General features: G+C 41.1%; 1 protein-coding gene across 1 annotated transcript in view; it reads left to right on the forward strand.

The window, feature by feature from the left end:
- Nucleotides 1–22333, forward strand: part of WWOX (WW domain containing oxidoreductase) — a 475156-nt gene that overhangs the window by 441284 nt on the left and 11539 nt on the right. The window lies entirely within an intron of this gene.

The following is a 22333-nucleotide window of genomic DNA, read 5'->3' on the forward strand; positions in this document are numbered from 1 at the left end:
TTTGGACTCCAGATGGGCACATTTCCGTTGCTTAGATCTCTGTACCCACCTATGCTCCTCTGGTTACATTTAATGTATGTTTGTAATGCAGAATGTTCTCTCTCCACATGGGAAAGATGTGTTGGTTGTATGACTTTTTTCTCCTGTTAAGCAGGCATGTTCAAATATGTTCTGTAATTTTTTTTTTTTTTTAATTTGATGGTCAGGTGGAAAGGGAGAAGGAGAATTTAATATTCATATTTAGAAGCAGTAAACAATATCCATGCTGGCCCATGAGGACACACATATAGTCATGCCTGATGTTAGATTTTGGTTTTCCTATTTTTTTGCAAGCCTGGCTTGTCTGGAAATCTCTAATTCTGCCATAGTGGCTGCAGTGCATGCTGCAATTGCACGGAGCTTGTTTTGTAAAACCAGATTTTTAACATTTTCTCTGTTTTTTCTTTAAAGTAATTGCTGCTGTGCAGGATTTTGCACCAATCCAGCTGGAGCCATTTATGGCTGGGTGCCAGAGTGCCCAGCTGAGCCACCTGTGGGGATTGGGGTGTGACTGGTCCCAGCATGGGGAAGAGCTGCAGCGGGGATGGGGAATCAGCCTCGAGCCTGACAAACACGTTGGGCATCTGTCATTGTCAGTCGAGTCAGGCTGGGGACAGGGCTGTGGTTTAAAAATGATAACCAGGCTTCATAAATCAGAATGCTACTGCTGCAGTCAAACTTCCCTTGGAAAGTCTTTGAATTTGGGTAGTGCATACTAATAAATGAGCCTGCACCAGGCGAGGCGACTCGCTCCGGCACAGTTCCCTCAAGGATGGAGCTTCCATCGGCAGCAGGGACACGCTGGTGGTGACTGAAACAAGCTGTCCCTCCAGAAGGGGAAAAGGCAGAGTGATTTGAAGTTGACCTAATATTTTTTGGCTTTCAAGATAAACTTTATGGGCCTGATTACGCAGAAAGTATTCAGCCATGGCAGGGAGCCTGAGCCGAGGGGTGAAGTCCTGGTGTGGCCGGAGTCAGTGGCAAAACTCCCATCAGTTCAGCAGGATGAGGATTTCATCCAAAGTTCACAGTGGGATAATTAGTGTCAGCTCAGTACTAGTAAAACACAAGTAAATCTGTCTTGCTTTTAGCTTGCAAACTTTTACAAACAGCTCAAGGCTTAGCTGGAGTTGTTTTTATTTTACTTTGCGATACAAACCCTCAACAGCAGAACTTTAAAATGAAAGCCTGTTATTACTTTCATACCATGCTCATTGCTCTGAGAGTGGGAAATTTCCTCTGGATCCACTGACCTTCAAAACAACAGGAGGAATGATATTAAAAACGTGGTGTTAAAGATGGTAACTGTGAATTAACATCCCAAACTCCATTTCTGCAGCGCTGCTCTGAGCTTTGTGTCGCAGGCAGGCGGCTGCTCGGCTCACACAATGTCCCAGGGATTTCACTGGGACTCTGCATGTCAACAGTAATCTATCTTCATGCTACATGATTCAGGATCAGGTCATTAGTTTATACTTAGAATTAAATATTCAGTTTGATTTTAGCTCTGTGAAATGAGAGCCGAATGTATAACACCTGATTTCAGAGAGCCTTGCAGTTCTGCAAGTCTCTAACATCCATGGACACACAGAAACTGCTTTTACTCCTCTGACCCTGAAATGATTATAGCTGGAATGTTATTGAGATTACAGTTTTCTTTAGATGTCTTGGATTATTTTCTAAATCCATTTCTAACCCCATTTCTCTGTGGCATTTAAATAAATGAGAAGAAATGAAACATTTTTAATTTCTAAGAGAAAATGCAAAATTATTTCCTAAGCGCCTCCTTTCATCCTCTCAGATTTCATCAGAAAAAGAATATGATGACATCCTGATAGCTATGAAACCAAAAGAGAACTGATTTGTACTTTGTAGGGAAATATGGCCTGAAATTACATGTCTAATGTGTGGCAATTTTTAGCTGAATATCTATGCCTGGCTTCCTAGTAAAGCAGACTTTGCGTTGGACACACACAGACTGAACTGAGTAATTTTAATTTAATTGAATCTTTTATGTAGGCATTTTCCTTCTAGGGAACCTTGGCTAGTTATTCGTTTGTGAAACTTGCAATAAAATAGGAAGACAGCTCGTCAGGGATGGAAGGAAGGGGTAATATTTAAATTGTGCTGACTTTGAAGACATTGCTTTTGATCCATTCCTTGATTAAAAAAAAATAATATATATATATATATATATATATATATATATATATATATATATATATATATATATATTGGTATTTAGTATTTAAAGATTCCTTTCTGTGACTACTTTTTTTTCTCAAAACACTTTTTTTGTAGATGCCTGATAGATAATTATACCTCATTACCTCATCCAGGTTACCAGTGGGGACAAGAATGCAAAGTGCAGCATTGAAAATTGTATTTCCTCACCTTCTTTGTTTAATTTGTCTAATTGCTTTGGATGCCTTTTTTTCCCTTTAAAGGAAAGCCACCTAAAATATCTTTAAAAAATCACAGTTAATCTAGTGCAAGAAAGGCAATCACAGCACTTGTGCATTCAGGCCTTTAGCTGAATCAGTTCCTGAACAAATAAAGCCCCATTCTGCAAGACAAACCTTGACTTTTTAAAGCCTTTCTGGAGTTATCACAGGGTGGAAATATGATGAGTTAAAAAGCAACACCAGAACTATGCGGTTGGGTGAGTAAGGTAAATCAAGATAGGTTTTGTCTGGAGCTTAATTCAAAGGGAAGTAGATTCTCTGCTGTGAAACTGGAAAGTTTCCATTCTTTAAGTTGTTTTTTTTTTTTTTAATTGCTTTTAATTTTCCTAATTTCAGAAGAAACCTTTAACAGAAAGTGTCTGCCAGCAGAAAATTACCATATTGAGCAGGGGGGAGCGCAGAGTTCATCATCCCTGGGCTGACCCTGCTCTGTTTACTCTGCTGGGGTAGGAGCAGTGGCTGGCCAAGCTCTGCTAGGCAGAGTGTATTACCCTGTCAGGGAGAGGCCAGGCTGCTGGATTCACCCTGAACAAATTACATACCTCACTACATCTCCGAGCAAGGCAGCAGGGTTATAACTCAGCCTAAGCACCATTCACTCTTCTATTACCTTCATAACCAAGGTCATACTAATCAACTCAATTACCAGTCCTCTTGGACATTTTCATAATGTTTTCTGCTAGTTGCTCTCCTGTGAAAATCTCCCGGTCTAAGCAAATTAATGCCATTTTTATAACTATCTGCATTTCAGGTACAGTGATCATCTTTCAAAAGGCTGCTTCATGGCAACAAATACCAGCCAAATGTGAGAACAACAAGGATGGGCAGCTGCATTCTTATCTTGACCTCATTTTTATTGTGAAAGCTAGCTTAAATACACCTTAAAACAAAGACCTGTGTGTCAGAAATGAAGGATGTATTACTGTAGCTTTTAAAAATCTTCAGGTCATACAGGAGGGCTTATCAGGAAGCCTGGTTTTATGTGTTGTTTAATTTTTGGAAAATCCTTTACATGTCACATTCAGTGTTTCGAATGCAAAGGTAATCTTAGACTATCTTTCTTTAGAAGTTTTCTCAAAGTTTGTCTGTCTCCCTAATTTTTATGTTTCTTTGAATGCTATTATAAAAACATCTCCCTGTACACAATTTTAGTATAAATACTAATGCCTAAATATTTAATTTGGAAGTTTCTAATATTTGTACAGCCACATCTTTTAAAATCTCCACAAAGTATTATGGCACAGGGAAAAACAATCAGGGGAAACTAATTTCTTGTTAATTTAGATTTCTTCAGGGCTAAATTGTTCCCTGAGGCAGATTTTCCCACTGGAGAAATTCATTTGGTCCCTCTTTGGGACTTCAGTGTTCAGTGGAATAAACACTGTTTATTCCTCCTAATTCTCTGTGGGAGCTATTGAGGCACAGCTCTGGAGTCTTGCCCTTGTGTGATTCCTTTGGGTACAGAGATTTCATTTCCCATAGACCCAAGTCTCCTGTAACCCCTCACAAAAAAATGCTTTCAGTTGAGTCTAGTTCCCACTAACTTATTTTAAAATAGGCTCAGTGACTTTTCAGGTGGTGTATGTTGTTTCTAGCCATGCCCTTGCCCAGCTCAGAGGCACCTATGATCCTGTGAGCTTCCTTGATGCACCCTGGGGTAAGAAGGAGGGTAAATGTGACCCAGCTGATGGCCCTGACCATACACTTGGAAAGGGTCTTGGCCACCCTTGTCAGGCTGGACCCATTTTTATGTCAAGTAGTTTGGCTACACCCTGAGAGTCCAAGGCAGCAAACTAACTTTGCTCTGCTCCATCCTCTCAAAAATTTGTCACCTCCATAAAACAAGACCTGCCTTAAAAATTAAAGTGTTTATAAATCAGCATTTCTAAGGCCCTACTGAAAGCAGCCCTCCTGCAGAAGCAGGGAAAATGGCATCATTTTTGCAATAAGGGCAAGGTGAGAGGCTGCCAGGCAGTTTGTGTAACGTGGGTACCCTGGCCCAAGAGCCAGGAGAGTTTTAGCTAATTAATGTTTCAATGCGTGTATGATGTCCCATACACTGAACCATGAAGCCCAGTGGTTCCTGGAATATTAAACTGATATTGTAGCAGCTTGAAAACTGACCTGCAGTAAATATGTTTGTGCTCTGCATTTGTGCTGGTGCTGTCAGCATTTAGCAAGGTGACTGCCTCCAGGAAAATGGAAAACTTCTTTCCTGGAAAACAGTGTGTAACTAGAAATGTTGTCAAGAAGTGTTTGAAAGATGAACTCCTCGATGCCTGAATTAATCAAGGCTCCTCTGTACATAGATAATTTTTATTCACCTGGTTCTGGATGCACAAGGGTTTGCTGGATGCTTCTTTGAAGGGGCTGGGCCAGGGTTTACTGGGTGCTTTACTGAAAGTTTTGTATAAAGAAATAACATTAAATCAAAACTTGTTCCGTGCTAGGTCTTGAGATGTGATAATCATATGGACAAAAATAAGGATGTTTCGACCTCCTGATTTACTCTTTCACATATTAGTAATGTATTTGTCACCCTTAGATGGACTCTGTGTTTTTCTGCCTCACTTTTTTGTCTCTGTTCAGCAGCCTCCGTGCTTTAATTCAAATGTGAACTTTCATTACTATCTGTGCCCCAAAGGAGGTGTTCACTGTTGTTAATAATGCAGAAGATTTTAATTTATGCTGCATCCAATGTAAAAATCACAGTACCCCTGCTGCTAGGAGCACATTTCTGTCCCCTTATACAAACTGGTTGTTCTGTGTTTATTACTGCTAATACTCTGCCAGCTTTTTTAAGTGTTTTGATAAAGTTGACCAGAAGTCATTTTACCTTTGTAGCCATTATACTGATGTATAATTCTCTTTTATTGATCAGTCTTCAACACATGATTATAATAATTTGAGTGCAATAAGCAATGTTATGAAGGATTTTGCTTCTTCATTCTGTTTGTTTGAAGTCTCAACTGTAGGGCCCATTTTCACATTCCTTAAAGAGAGAATTGCTAAAATAAATTCAATCACAGAAGCTTTTAAAATTTGAAATCCCAGGAAGCTAATTTGCATTTCCTTTTAAGACTGCTTCCTGCTTTTTTATGTACATATAGATTTGGACCTCAGATGGGCTTGGCACCTTTCCAACATCAAGATCAGGTGATTTCTTTTTATTTTTTCTTTATTTTGCCCTGCAGAGCATTAAGTTTTTGCGGACCATTTTGGCAATTAAAAAAAACTCAAAAAACAACAACAAAAAAGGTTAAAAAGTCCATCATTGTTTCCTTTTTTTCCCCCTAGTACACAGCAATCATTTATTAACACAGTGCTTTAAAATTTGTGGATGTGTTGTTTTGTTTCACAGTCAGGTGATAAAGCCATACAAAAGTTCAGTGATATTGTGCAATCTGCCTGTTTTCCAGCAGTAAATGCAGCATTTGGAAATGAAATATTTTTATAATCCATGCATATTATAGTGCAGCAAGCTGCTCATTTGTTCATGGGCTGGCTGGCAAACATTGCAATTGTGTGAGATACAGCATAAAATGCTGGCTGTAACAGCTACACAGCTAAATCTACACAGGAGCAGGATGATCTCTCAATAAATCATTGCACATCACATCCACTTTATAACCTTAAAGAGGTGCCAAGTAAAATGGAGACTTTGGTCACATAAATAATGAGAGATCCACGTTTCCTTCTCAACTCTGTATACTCAAACAAAGGCCTAGGTAGAATGTTAGTATCAGACTCTGCTTTGGTTTTTTTTTGTCTCACACTGCCAGTGTAAAGTCAGTTTGCACAGTGCTTTTTGCTTCCTTTAGGGTATGATCCACATTAGGCTCTGCATCAAGCTTTTGCACCTGTGTGCACATTTTTATTTTTAAAGGAAGGGTAGAGGCCTGTGAGCTGATGCAGAGCAGGAGGGGATAAGGGAATAATGATGCAGGTTTTAATAAAGAAATCCTTCCCATGAGGAAAGAGAGGTGAGGACTGTGGCCTTAATAAAAGAAGGAAAAAAAATCTGCCAGCATCAAGAAAATAAAAAAAAAAATTTGAAGTTCAACATGTGTGCTTGAGATGCTTCCAAAGAGAAGTGTTTACAGCCTTTGAAGAAAATGGGGATTTTTGGTATTTAATAAAGGTCCTTGGAGTAGAGAAAGGGGGGCTCCACTTAGTAGGATTCCCTGGAGTTGCTCTGTGGAACAGGAACATAAAACAGCAAGTCCCTGCATTGTGTCATAGTCCAAAGTTTGAATAGGATAAACTTCAATACCAGCAGCCAGGCAAAGGATCTATCCTGCACACGATTCACAGTTATTTTTTAAAAGTATCCATGACAGGATGCTGATAAATATCTGTATAATTAATGAGTCATGGTTCATGTTAGCCAGATCTTTAGTGATATTTTCGCTTCATAGATATTCAAGTGCTGGTGGGAAAATAGCTGATGATTGTCAGGTTTGGGTGCACTTTCCATTTGCTTCACTCCTCTAAATCATTAGTCAAGCAGTATTTATAAACCTGTGCTCAGTAATTATAGTATTTTTCTTGAGATGGAACTTTCATCTGATACTCCCCAAGTCAGGGCACTCTCCTGACTCTGTGTTTTGTCATTTCTCACTCTTGCTGAAGGCAAGGCAAAAGGGCTTGGATGATATAAAACCTGTGGCACTGTTACCAATATCTCCATGTGTGAACCTTACCCAGCTCAGAGAAAATTCCTGTGCTGGATTCACATGTGTGATGCCAGAACAGTAAATCACTCTGCGGCTACATTAGACAGGAGGAATTATTTTAAGGATTTAAGAATTTTTAATCTCAACCCATTTTTTCTTTCAATAGCAAGTTGTGGTAGCTGGTATCCATGTCAGTGCCTAAGCTGGGGTAGCTGCTGTGTGACAGCTACTGATGCTTCTTTTTCTGCCTTCATCCAAAGGAAAATAAAGTACCTGTAACAAAAACCAGTCATTGCTCTACCGTTCCAGAAAATGTTTTCTCTACTCTTCCACAACCAGAAACATCTAGCAACATCTAAGCAAGATCTCTGTGCTGTGGTGGTCGGCCTCACTAAACTTGTACCTGACTCAGGACTCTGTAGGAGAGCAAAGAAGTGCAGATTTTAATATGTTTTTGACCTTCTCGTTCCCTATGCCCCTTTCTTTTCCTTTTTATTTTCACTCTTAATGGATTTTCACAGTATTTCTCACATGGATGTAGAGAGTTGTGACGGGTGGATAACCCTGTACTGAAATTTTGTGTTGTAGATGCTCTACAACTGGTCACTTTGACTCTGTTTCCCTTGTTTTAAGATTTTTAAGGTCTAAAAAAATTCCTTCTGCAGATGTGGCATTTTTGTTTGCAGTCTACCTTTCTGCCATGTGGTTTCAGGTGGAGCCTTGCACAGGGGTTGTCTTCTGACGCTGCCTTGAAAAAACAAAGGAGACGTTCTGAATGATGTTTCTCACATGCAGCATCTGCCTTTGGCACTCCTGGCCACGTGGGGCTGGTCTGGGTTGAACCCCTCCACAACTGTTGTTTGCTGTGTAGATCAGGTTTTTTAGGTGACACGTTATCAGTTATGCATGAAGTGATGGATTCCTGCTTCATTCTGGTGGCTCCCAGCAGCAGAGTCCCCTGGTGCCCTTCATTTGCCTCAACGAGGGGAGTCACTGCGGTCATATGCAAATCTTGCCATAATTACCCACCACTTTCTTCCTTCCACACTGACTGGCTGCTCCAGGTCTGCCAGGAAACTTCCCCCATGAGCTTATCCCTGACCCAGAAGTGTTTTCTTTGCTCTCCAGGATTAGCACTGATTTTGTTCCGAAGCAGCTCTAAGCACAAAATCTTCACTTTGCAAACTGCAGCCCAGCCCAGCTGGTTTTCTAGAGTTGATGATTTTATTTTCAAGAATAGAAGTCTAGAGAATCTCAGGTTGTTGGCCACAATGGCACATCTCTAGCCAAAGCAGAGGAGGTAATTTCTGATGGGGTAACCTTTTCTTTCTTTATTTCTTGGTGAAGGGGTGAGTGTGTGAGGTTTGTGTCAGACTGGGAATATGACTGCAAATACACATTTCTGATGGGTAATAAAGTCACTTGAATGTACACTCATCCAAACTGGACACCATAAGTCAAAAGTTATGCTGTTTTAATGAGAGCTTTATAATTAGGCTGTTCATTTGCTGGGTGAAATTGTCATTAGTAAAGGAAGGTTTTATTAATTCACCTTCTTATATAAAGAATATAATGAATCACTAATATTCCTATAGATACAGACCACGATTATTTCTGCTTCCTGCCTTGCAAACATCTTGTTTCAAATTAGGTTTATCTGCTGTCTAAAACTAAATACAATGAATAGATGTATAATAAAATCTTTTAATTGTCTTAGCATATGTTGCTTTTATTAGGTGAGAATAATTGCATTCATGGGATCACCTACAAAGTCCTTTAGAATATAAAATTGAAATGGCTTCACACTGAGTGCACAAGTCCTTCTGAGCCGTGCCATTTTCCCCTTCACTGCCTCTTGTCCCCCTTTCGCTGTAAAGTTCACATTGAAGTGTGACAAGAGACACTTGACAACTGACACATGCTGGATCTTATCAGCAGTGAGTGCAGTCATGGGCCCTGACTGAAGAGCGATTGTCATTTCTACACCATTTATTCCTCTCCTAGCCTCATTGCTTGCTTCCTTTCTGAGGAAATTTTTCCTGTTAAAGTACTGTACTTGTCGTTCTTTTTTGGTGCATGTCTGTGGGGGTTTTTACTTTTTTTTTTTTTTCCCCTCACGAAAGGATTTTGTTATGCATTCATCCCATAGGCAAGCCTCTAACAGACTTCCTCTAACCTCTTAGTGTCAGGACTGCTCTAAGCTGATTCAGGCTAATAAAAGCAACCCAACAAAGCTTTGATGGTGTCATTACATCTTCCTTAAATCCCCTTCCTTGCTAACATCCAATAATTCTATTACGTCTAATCAATTCACAGGCTATTTTATTTGAAAGGAAGAGAAATCAACTTCAAACCATGCTAGTGCAGTTTGCCCAGCATTCACAGAAGGTGATGATGTTTCTGCCATGGCTTCAATTGACTCTTTAAGTGAGTCCTGGGCTATTGAGCAGTCCGAACTTTCATCTGTGCTCTGCCAGCCCAAGCCAACCACAGCAGAAAATGGACTGTTGGTGCCTCTTGGAAGGTCTTCCACTTCTACATAATATTGTGTGTCAATTCTGTAGTTTAGATAGCATAAGCAATAGATAATTTGAAAGTATTGAGGCTAAAACAAGGAGTTTGCAGGAGTTTGATAATTTTATTTAAATTGATTGTCCCCAATTCTTTCTATCGAAGCTCCCTTATTTTTCCTTTTTTGAACAAGAATTTTCTCCCTATTGTTTTAACTTACTAGAGCTTTCACACATGCTCAATCCCACCAGGGTGATTGCTGGGTTTTGTCATTAATACTGCAGACATGTCTGAGCAAGCTCTAAGGCTATGTTCATGCATCGTTGTCTGATGGGGCTGTGTCTGCCAAAAATCCTCTTGCCCCCGGCTCACGTCAAGCAGCGCCTCACGATTGCTCTGACAGAGCTGCTGCCACCACTGCCCCAAAACAGCTCTGGCAAAATAAGCTGGGTATATTCAGCAGCTTAAATAATAGGTCTCTGCTAAGGCAGTCTCCAACTGAATTATCTGAGTGATTAGGGGAGCAGCTGGGGCTGCAGGAAGGGCAGGGTGGTACCTGCTGGCAGGCAGGGGGTGATGAGCAGCAAGATGCGGGGCAGAGGTTCTAACATCTTGGACTGATGTGGAAAGAGCCAGTGAAGGACTTCATACTCTACATAACCAAACTTGGCTCCCCAAAGAAATTTCAGCCTCATCATCTACCTGCAGAAATGTACCCTTCTTAGCTGGTAATTATTCCTGGTTTTGTGGTAGCATGAAACACAAATGTGCATTAGGCATCAAGATGCCTCAAGAGCTTGACACTGAGCAGATGGATGACACCCAGACCCTTACCCCTACAAAACTAGGGTTTAATTAGGAGAATACACCACCCATGACTTGCTGCTGAGAAGAGTCTTCATGTTCAGGGCTAGATAAATTTCATCTGGGTTAAGACTCTGTCTTGTTTCTAATAGATCTTTAAAAGTCTCTTGCTACTGTCCCTTTTCTTAATGAAAAACATGCATCATCTCATCACGCATTGGTTTCCTCCTTTATCTCTTCTGCCATACAAAAGACAGAGTGGTGGGCATCCTGTTTTCTCCCACGCTGTCGTAGCTGTTGCTTTCAGAATAAGTTGGGTTGAAGCTCTGAACTGAGGAGGGATTCATTGCTGTCCTCATGTTGGTTAACAGTTACTCACGCAGAGCCCCTGGGATGACTCAGCTGAGCGTGGGCGGCAAACCAACACAAGTCAGGATCGCCTGTGCTCTGTACCCAACATCTATTCTGCTCGTTAAACCATGGCCTGGATTGTTTGGAAACACGAGGACCTTGTTTTCTACCTTGTACGTCTAAGGATAAAGCACATCTTTTCTGTAAACGTCTGTCAATCAGATAAAAATTACAGAAGCTTCTCAGAGCCCGGCTCGGTGATGCCGCTTGTAATTTCAGTTGTGGCGCGCAGTGCACCTTGTACAGCAGGATTTCATTGCTCTCAATTGCCAAGGGACATTTCTGAGTCTACGTGACATGGAAATGACACTGGTGTCATCACTGCACACAGGCCTGTGGTTGTGCTCGTGTCTGTTCCCACGTGTGCTGCCTCTGAACCTGCACGTCGCAGGCTCCCCCAGCCCCGTCTGCGGCCGTGGGGCAGAGGCTGAGGGGTTCCCCTGCTGCAGGGTCTGGTGGGGGCTGCTGGCACTGCCTGTGGGGGCCCAGGGCAGCAGCATCCCCTGATGGTCCTTCCCCGCCGCTGAGTGAGAGGCCAGGGATGGGAAGTGGAATAATTGATTCTGATTGGAGTGAAATTAAAATTTAGAACCTGGGTAGCAGTGGTGATTTACGGCACCGTAACGGAACTGTAGGTTTTAATAATGTATTTTAGCTCCTACAAAGATGGAAGGAATGAACCAAATACTATTACTCTAAAAAAGAGAGGGAGCTTTGCATGGAGGCACTTGTTCCAAAAGGCAAAGTTCATCTGAATTTCTTTGTATGATCACCTCAGGAAACAAGAAAGGTTTAAATGTACTTTTAGTGCATGCAAATAACCATCCTCATTTTGGTCATGAGAATCCAGGTTCAGTTTTTCATATTACCATTTTTTTAACTTGTGCAGTACACCAGCAGGCAAAAAGTATCTAGAGAAGGTATTTAAAGTCATCCAGAATATAAATTTTTAGTCTGTGAAATTAAGCTCTTTGTATCAGAATCCCTGGACTTCCAGTCAAATATTCTTTTTGTATTATGATTGATGACATGAGTCATAAAAAAAATTCTGCCCTACTATGACCACGCTCAAGGAAAAAAGAGGTAGTCAGGTAATTTGCAGGTTAATATTTTCTTTAGGTCTATGTACCACTTGTTTATTTAGAGATAATTTGATTGAACAGGCAAAGATCATGTGAGATGGGGTTTTGTTAGTACTGTGCTTCTAGATCAATCATAGTTTGATTACTGGAAGTCCATCCTATTATCAAATATACTTCTCATCAAATATTAATTAGACATGTGGGCAATACTATGAAACTTCATCACTTTGTCACTATGTTTGTCAACCAAATGTCATTTTCTTTGCATTTTAAAATAGATTTTTGGTTTATTGAATTAAAAGGCTGGAGCTTGCTTGCTTTAAAATAAATTTTAAAATAGTTTTTCTAGTACCAAGACATTGAAAACAGACCCTGACTTCTGCATTTCATATTCAAAAGCTGGAGAAATAGAAACCATTAATCCAGTTCTAGAATTAGGCTTGATGGGTTTGTGGGAGAGAAGAAACTATAAGACTGTAGAAAAAAATGGAAAGGGAAAAGAAAATTATGAGGCAAGCTTGACAAAGTGAATTTCTTAATTAGTTAAATTACCTGTGGGATCAGAAACTGGAGCTGCCCATGGCCTGCAGTCAATAAAGGGGTTCTCTCACTTTTCTCAGTCTCTGATGTCAACACAGGTATAACAGATAAAAACATTTTGATATAAGATTCAAAAATCCTCCCTTAGCCAGGATGAGGTGGCTTTAAACAACCATGGTAATTCCTAAACCAATTTGATTTCCAGATTCTCCATGATGAGATATCAGGGAATTCCGAGGAGAGAAGCGGTTGGTTTGGAACAGATGAACTGAAAGGAAAGGAGATATAAGCAAGGGAGCATGGGAACAGAAAACGAGTAAAGATCAGGAGGAAAGAGTTATGAGAAACTTCTGTATTAGAATGTAAGAGGCATGATAATTTATTTTGTTCCTGGCACAATGAAACTGCTTAGAGGGAGAAGTTATTAGCTCCCCTTGATCATTAAACCAAATGGAGAGTTTGGAATGCAGACAGCAGGGAAAACAGAGGTTTTGAGGAAGAAGATGACTTACTCTTTTATTAGAACTATGTGCGCCCGACGTAATTGCCATCTCAGTTCTGGAATAGCAAGTTATGGCTTTTCAGCAGCAAGGGATGTAAAATGGGCAGCTGGCCTGAGCAGTGGTGGGGTGCAGGTTAGTGCAGCAGAAGCAGCAGCTGTGGTTGTGCTTGCTGTGGAGCATCAGGGGAGGATGTCGTGCAGACTGACACCGGCAGCGTGGCACTTTCAGGGGCAGGTCTGACTCTGCTGTGGCACTCACTGCCAGAATTGTTTGGGGTCTGCTTGCTCACCGGGAAAGGCAGAAAAAAAAATTGTCACTGTTTTGGGAAATGTCGAGGACAGATTGCTTTGACATTCAGTAAATCAGGATAAAACCCTGTACCCATCATCAGCCTCCTGTTTTGCCTGTTATTTCTTTGGAAAATGATAGAAAACATTCATCTGAGACACATGTCTAGGCATTAATCAGGCCAAACCCATCAATTCAACAGTGATGCTCTTAGTTTATCCAGACTGTACTCTGTAGCAAGAAGCCACATTATTTCTGCATAAATTCTTCTCCCTTTTCCTGTGTATTTTTGCCTTTCCGCCTTCTGACTGGTATTTGTTGAAGATATCTGTGCACAAAGAGCCTTTTTCTCTTGTGCCCTTCCTGCCCACGTATTACAATTGAGCCCAAGTAACACGACAAGCGGTTGCTGTAGAAGTTACTGAGATATAAACAGAGAGACACAGCCTTTGTTATCTAGACATGAAGGAGGAAATGGAGAGCGGGGAGGGGCGGGGAGATTTTTTTTATTAACTTGCAGTTAGAATGGATTTGAGCTGCAGCATCAGTGGAAAGGTATATATTTACCTTTAAGTGCCTGGCTTAGTTCTGTGTGCTCACACGAGCTCCCTTTTACGGTGTGCAATTTCTCTCACAGATTCCAGAACCCCCCTCTTCAATGGACTCTTGCAAGGCAGCAGAGCTAGGCCATCTTAGCAGAGAAAATTACAAATTACTAATTTAAGTGCTTCTTAGAATCATTCCCTTTTTGTTTTGTGTAATTTCCACACTTATAAAATCAAACTCTCAGTTAAATGTTTATACAGTAATTCAGCCGGCTTAAGCCATCTGCTAGCGTAGCATCTGCAGAGCTGCTTTGTTGCATCCTCTGTATTGTTTCCTTCACACATTTTTGTAGCCTGGTATTTTGGTTGCAAAAGGATCATTTTATTTTTCAACACAAAAGAAGTGCTGTTTATATCTCTGGATCTAATTGTCAGCTTTATTTCCAAACTCTACCTCAAATCAAGTTCTTATGCCTCTAAAAACCTTATTCTGATTGACATTTACTTTTCAAAACCTATATTCAGTCTTATCTTGCTCTTTTATTATACCTGCCTCTATATCACTATTTGAAAAAATCCTTATCATTTGGGAAGAGTATAGGTGGGCTTAGAGCATTAGTATTCATACTTGCATGTTAACAACTGTTATAACCTGTACCAGAGGGAAAATATTATTTCTTGTAAATGCTCAATAATTACAGTCTTTATTGCATCAAAACCTGTGTTTTGACAGATAGTGGAAAGCTTTCAAAGTTTGTGTGGGATGGATGACAGATAGCTGCAGGTGGAAAATATTTTTTTAGGTATTGGGTTTTCAATCCCTGATACTGTAAATATTCTTTCAAAATAACATTAACCTTCCACACAGGGTTGGTAGTGTTCAATGATAATACATGTATTAGCAAAAGATACCTGGGAAATAATTCTTAATGATTCCATCTAATTAATCTATGGTTGGGACATTAACGTCTCTTTTCATTAAGTTGGGAAGTATGAAAGACTAGAAAATTACTGCTGTGCTGGATTTAGTGCTTTAGGTATAATTTGAATGGATGTGCTAAATTCTTGGTCGTAACTTGCACTAACACCCAGTCTAAGACAAATTAAAAGGGGAGCTTATCTGCTATTGCACTTTCCAAGAATACTTTGGATGCTTTTAAGCCATTTGCAGCGTATGCCTTTGTGAAGGGATTTTTTTAAAATATATACATCCTGTGAGACATTCTCCAGTGATTTCCAGTACATGTGATATCTCAGGTTTTGTGAACACTGACACACAAAATGAGGCTGGATGGTAATTTTTTCTGTTTTGCTTTCCTTTTGGTGTATTTTTTTAAGTGTGCTGTCTTACTGGATAAACATTTGCATTTGCAATGAAGTTGTATCAATCAGTAGCCCACTGCAAATGAGGTCATGAGAAGTCTGAGGAAATTCATCTGAGCTTGCCATTCTTTTGTTTGGGATGTAGATGTTCTGATCAAGTTTGTGCTTTAGTCAACTGGACCTAACACCATGATTTGTGCTGAAAGCTTAACTCGTGTGTTTTAAGAGTTTAATGAGGACAATAGTGATGTTGCCTCCTTGTTTGGACACATCTGGGGTTTGTGTGAAATGCCTGAGCCTATGGAGTTTCAAGTGCCTCTTGAGTGTCAAGATACCTCAATAACCTAATGGGATTTTAGGTTTTCAATGAGTTTGAGAGGTATCCAGTTGTGTTTATTCCATCTTGAGCACTATGTTTGCAGTGTTTGGTCTGTTGAAGTCAATGACAAGGCTCCCACTGACTTTAATGGGATCAGAATTGCCAACCTAGAGAGAAAAGGCAGCGGGATGTAAGATTTCTGTCAACTGCCTTTAATATTGCATCCAAATTGAGAAGGCCACTTCTCTTACTTCGAGGTTGTGGGGATGCTAAAGTGTACTTGACAGATGTCTTGCCAAGGGTTCAAGCTGATTGCTGAGAAGTAGCTCTCAGCAGCCTCTCTCAGACTGATAGTGAATGCAAGTTGGGCTTGAGCATCACTCCATTCAGAGTGATTAAACAAGGCAGAGACAAACTATCTGACATCAAGTGCTGCCACGTTTTATTAGCCCCTTGCATCACACAGGAGGCCAGAAGGCACCAGCCAGATATGTGGGCAGATATAAGATGTTCAGATTCCAGCTATGCTTAACTGATAATACTCCTGAAAAACAAATTAACTGTGTCTGGCTGCTGCAAGGGCTCAAATCTGACCTTTTAGCTTTTTTTCAATAATTAGATGGACCAGCCAAAACTGTAGACCCCAGAATCATTTCAGATCACCAGTAACTTTCTGAGGAAGAACTTTTTTCCAAGAAAAAGTCCAAGGAGCTGAGACAAAGGGTTTGATTTTGTACTGAACCGTTTGTTTCACAGATGGGACTCCCTATGGAATGCCATTCCTTGAGAAGTCAGCAGGGGTCACTTAAGTTCATTGTTTTGCAGCAAATTCACTTTTGGACTTGTCAGAAAATAAGCACTAAATATCCTTTAGGTATTTATCATTTATGCCACTGAGTGATTTTCCCTTCTGTAATCTAACCTCGCTGAAAAAAGTGCTCAAAAGTATGTAAGGAGAGTTAGATAGCACAATTCCAACACAGCAGCTGGGCAGAACATCTATTTCACATGTTGCCAACTGAAAAAGATTGTGCCACTTAGGAGAACATTGCACTTTAATAGAAATTTATTGTCAAAAGATGATCCTCCTAGCAGGATATGGCATTGTGGCAAAACAGGAGCTAGAGACCTCATTAGACACCATCATTTTTACTGGTATGTGGCAAATGGAAAATACTGACTGGCACCAATGGGAAAAGATCTTCTTTGTGTTTCCTGGAGAGCCAGGCAAATTTCCCTTCCTCCTGTTGGAGGAAGAAGGAGAGGTGTGTATGCCATCAAAAGAAAGCATTTCTCTCTTTGAGTGACAGCACATGTGCAGACTCACACTGTGGAGGTTCCTGCAGCTCCGGCTTCCCATTCCCAAGCTCAGGGAATTTTCCCCCTTCCCTCCCATCACTGATGTGCTCAGCCCCCTTCTCTGCCCTGGCTCCTGGATGGAGCATCTTAGGTCTTCCATCAGCAAAGTTTTCGCTGCATTTTTAAAAAGGGATACAGATCAAAATATTGAGAGAGCTAAATTTCCAATCTTGGTTGCTTCTTAAAGATCTGTTTAATGAGATCATTTAAAAGGAAGGCCTCTGAAATGCACATGGCCTCCAGCAGAAATCCCAGATTTTTTCTATAAATTTGGTTTGTATTTCAAAATTTTTCATGCAGGACAAACAATTTATTGAAGTTGAATTCCCCAGTTTTCAAGAGGGGCTCGTCAGAGTCCACCTTGAACATCAACCAGAGGAGTAGCTCAAAAAAACCTCTTTCACTTGGTGAGTGGTGGGGAGGATGTTTCCTTGTTTATGACAACATCATGCAGTTGTCAAGAAAAATGAGGACATAAAAAAGCTGGGATGGGAAGAGCCCCAAAATTTTTGAAGCATTGAGTGTCACGTGTGGTCTTGGAGCCAGAGCTCCTTTAATCCTGAGTTGGTGCCAGCTAAAACTGCCTGTTTTATAAATACCACACAGAAATCAGAATTGCTTGGTACATGATCCAGAAGACCTCTGCATCCATCTGTTTTGTACCCAGAGCAGTTTGGAGTTGTTTTAACTACCTGCATAACTCGATCAGGACACGCTGTGTTCTTGGGGAGCCTTGGCAGTGCAGGTTCCTGCTCTTCTGCCAGTGCCAGAGCACGGAGCAGCAGGGCTCTCTGGGCTCCCATCCCTCAGCCTCCTCCTCCTTGCACTGCAGTTTTTGTGGCTAGATTGAGTGAGAGCTACAACAAAAGGGAGCTAATGGTTCTCCCAAATTAGACTGTCTTTTGCCAGGGGAGTTTAAGAGGTGCATGGCTTAGCATAGCAGCTTTGGCATCGTTAGCACTGCAGCAGAGAAGGCTGTCCAAGAAGCCTGGCTGAGGCTGGAAGGAGGTGCTACAGACCAATGAAGAGGACACCATAAAGCCTCTAATCCTCCCAGAGATAAAGCACTGAGGGAGCTAATCAGGGACACGTAAATTATCAGCATAGCAGATGTAAGAAAGAGCATTGCACAGAGAGCAAAACAGAGTTCAGCAGAACATAGGTCTGACCAGATGTGCAAACACACACCTAAGCTGATAGAAATAGGAGCAAGGAATATGCAGCCTACAGCAAAATTTAGGATGAATCAGTAATGTCGTTCCTGACCTCACCTCTTTTGTGGAACTTAGACCTGACTTTCTTCACTCTCTTTGTTCTCCTATTGATTAACCTGGGTATGAATGTTATCTTTTTATGTTTCTTTTTTTCTTTGTTATTGGTTTGTTGCAGTTTATTAATTGTGTGATTGTCCTAAAAGAGCAAAGGGACTTCAACATAGCAACTGAAAGCACAGAGATGCAAAGGTGCTTCGTAGTCTGACAAGGTCAAGAAGTATCAATACACAAAACTCTGCTACTAGATGTGAATATGATGTGTGTGTGAGGATCTCCATGAGCAATATCAAACAATTGCATGAACAGTGGCTGTAGGTGCTCAGATACGTTATTAGTGTTCATTTGACATTTTAAACAAGCAATTTATAATATAAGTATGTAAACATACACATGCAATTTTGAATTTCAGCACTGGAGAAAGATAACCTGCTGCTGGGCAATATCTGCATCTGTAGAACTGCTGTTGGGCATGTACTGATTTCCTAATAATAGTCAAAGTGATCATTCAACCTACATTTAGCATGCTGAGATTTAAAATGCAAAACAGCAACATACTTCATGCAAATGTCAACTCTGCCTATGTTCTAGGGTGCATGTCCAGAGGAGGAAACAATAAGTTTATTCTTCTCCCCAATTAGACTTTTGTGAAAGGCTCGGTTATGTCTCCAACTATCACATTGAACACGCACTAAAGCAGCACATTAATGTGCCTTTTAATGCTTCTTAGGAGTAGATCAAAAGAAATGTCAGGTGCACTTTGCATTCCTCCTGTGATGTGTCTGAGGCTGTTAGTGCATCACCTCTGCAAGGGCCGTTGTTCCCAGCCTGCCCTGCTCTGCTGGGACACTGCCCTCCAAAACTGCTCAGGGATTTACCTCCATCCCACTGCACCTGGCTCCACAGCTGGAGGAGCAGAGTCCTGCTGCTGTCACCAAAAGCAGGGTTTGCCATTGCTTTTCAGTGGGAGAGAGTTGTTGAAATCAGTCCTGGAGAAAGCATCTTAAAACTCAAGATGCCGGAAAATGGAACTTAATTAATGGGAGCAAACTTGCAAGCCTCCACGGCAAACTGTTATTATTTTGCTTGCTTGCTTGAGGGAATATGTCAGAGCAGTGTTTACCTTTTCTTAGTACAAGCTTGGCTGTTCTACCCATCATTTACTTTTACATGATTAGCAGGTGAACTTGTAGCTCTGTCACTCTAAACACAGGGTGCTTAAAATGTGCAAGAGACAACTTTCCTTAAGCAGGACAGCATTGTCATTGCACTGGCCCTGGGTCCCTTGGCTCCACAACAGAGTGGTGACTGATGTTGTCAGCACATGGCTCTTGTTGGAGTACGGGGCTGATATTGGCCAAAAGGTTGCAGAGTGCATTTGACATGTGAGACACAGCCCGGATGTCGTGGGCGCCCTCTGCTACACCAGGCACTGAGAATAGAGCTGGGCCACAGAGCTGAGTACAGCTTAAAAATGGAGGATAAACAGAAAAGAAAATGCACCCGGTGTCAGCTATAGGGGTGAGACTGCAAAGCAGGAGACAAGGCTAAGGAAAGTATATGAGGAGCAAGAAAACAGAAATGCTGCAGTGTGCAGGATGACATGGATGAGGACAAGAAGCTGGAATTAATGCAGAAGTGGAGAAGCATTGAGAAGGGTTCAAGCTTTGTAACGAAGTTCATTTCTATATGTTTTCCTCTTTCAAATGAATGCTTTGAATAAATAGTACTTTCATTTCCCGTGAGGCAGAGGTGAATAATAAGTACCTCATCTGGGGACGCTGATCTCCCCAACATCAGTCATCTGCTTGCAGCCTTACACTCCAGCAGTGCTTTGGCTGAGCAAATTAGCCTGAAGTGTTGTGCCCTTGGCTGGCAAATCCTTTCAACCCGGTTGAACGGACAAAATGAATACCCAGATTGTTCCTACGTCTGTTATTCTCTCGTGTTTATCTGGCTGAGCTGTCAGTCAGGCCATTATAACTGTGGTGCACACTCAAATGACTTGTCCACTCACAAAAGCAGAGTCTGTTGATGATAAGCTAAACAAAACTGGAGAGCGACTGTTGACAGAGTTGGGGATCTTGCGAATGTCTCAGGTAAAAGCAGAAATGCAATTTGGGAAGGTGCAGACTTAGCTTTTCTTAGGTGTGTGTAGTTTTAGGGTGCTCACTGGGATTTGTGGGCAGACAATAAACGGGTGTTTGTAGTGAATTGGGTTCCTCTCTACTTTAAACAAATTAAGCAGCATGAAGAAGATTTCTGAAACTTGAATGTAAGGGAATATTGCACTTCCAATAATTAATTAGCCTGAAAAGACAGAATTTACTCAAGCAGGCTTTGCCAGGGCAGAGCGTTGCTGCCCCAGCCATGTGCTGGGAGGAGGGACAAACACCCACAGTGTTACTTTCTGCAGTGGAGAGAAAAGACAGGGCTGAGTAAGACTGCAATGGTTTAAATCCTCATAAATGTCATGAAGAGGCAGAGGAAAACTTAAGCAAAGAAGGTCCTATGTCTTGCTGAGAGTGTGTTAAGATGCACAGTTAGGGAGGGAGATGCTGCTGAGAGTGTGGCACAGCACAGCAACAACTCTTTTATCAGCAGCTGGTGCCTTCAAAATCCCAACCCCAGTAGCCTTGTTGGCGGTGATGATAACTGTAACGGATGGAACAGCTATTTTTCATCAAATGCTTGTTAGTCAATTTATTAGACTCCTAATATACTAATGCACTCATTTGGCAGGCATCTCAGCAAACGAGGCTCGCAGTGGAGTGTACTCACTCAAAGTCACGGTAACTCGCAGGTTGCTGATTTCTCATCAGCACTCAGAAGATAATTTGCAAATGTGCCATTTATCATTATGTGCTTTGTAGAAGCAGATCTTGTGAATGGGATAAACAGATAAGAGAGTCTAATAATGAACATTTCCTTCCCCAACAGCACTGCCAGCTTCTAGACTATTATGTTTTATATACCTTGCAGGTGCTGCACCTCTGTGTGCACTGGAGTTTGCCTGTGCTAGTGAAATAGCTGGGCACACAGCTTTCAAAGGATGGCTGCTAATGCACTTATCCACCTCTCTGCTCAACAGAGTTGAACCAGGTTAGGCATTGTCTTCTGGAAGATGTAAGATTTCTATTTGTTGGAGTTTAAAAGCAACGGGCATGTGTGGACTTCACCATGAAAAGCCTCTACTCACCTTCCAGCTTTCCTTTTCTCACTGGAAACATGACCATCTGTGAAAGCCACTGTTAAATCCAGCAAAAGGATTATTCAGAGGCAGGATGGTGTGGATTATATGGCAGAGGTTGCTGAAGGAGCACTTTTTTCCACACCAAAGACAAGAGGCTTTATGGATGCTCTGACCTGCAGTGCTGTTCACCACTGTGAGTCTGCATCGCTGGCTGCTTTTTATTTGCTTGTTCACTTTTTACTGGGAAGAAGTCGAAAGTAACAGAAGCCCAGTGATCAGTCTGCAAATGTGATTCCCATCTCTCTTTGTGACATTCAGGGTGGAAGCCCTGCATACAAATCATTGCTACTTATTTTTGCTTCTGCAGATGTGATTGTATTAAATGAAAGGTGTAACAAGAAGCCCAGCATAGGCAGGAGCCCTTTTGCCAAATGGCTCTGTGTGTTTAGCTGTGTGACTGCTCTCCAGCAGAGCTGGGAAACCATGCAAAGATATTGATAATTGATTCCGTTTTATATAAGTTAAAAACTAGCTTTTCCCTCCTAGTGTGAAGGTAATGGGTTTTGTCTGTAGGAAGATAATAATTCTATGAACCATTTCTACGCCCTCTACTAAAGAATAGTACAGCTTGCACTTGAACGTAATGCCCGTGTCAGCTCAGCTTTTTAAACATTCATCTTAAAAGAGTCTTCAAGGACTGGAAAGAGATCTTCCCCAGATGCCAAGCTAAGTTTGAGGAACTTAAAAAGTCATGAGGATCCTGTCAATTAATGTGTTTATTCTCATACGCCTGCTCTGGAAAAAAACATCTTCAGACATGAAAGCCATTTTCTTTCAATTAAAAAGTTGTCATTGCATTTAGTTTTCATAGATAATGGAGAGGGGTTTTTTTTTCTCCCCTCTACTGTACTGGGGGATAAATGCATCTTTTTTTTACTTTTTACCTTTTTCCTCAGAGTAATCTTCATTTACTGCATGAACAAAAAAAAGAAGGAAGAAGAGAG

This window comes from Agelaius phoeniceus, chromosome 12, assembly GCF_051311805.1.
Source record: "Agelaius phoeniceus isolate bAgePho1 chromosome 12, bAgePho1.hap1, whole genome shotgun sequence".
Lineage (NCBI taxonomy): Eukaryota > Metazoa > Chordata > Aves > Passeriformes > Icteridae > Agelaius > Agelaius phoeniceus.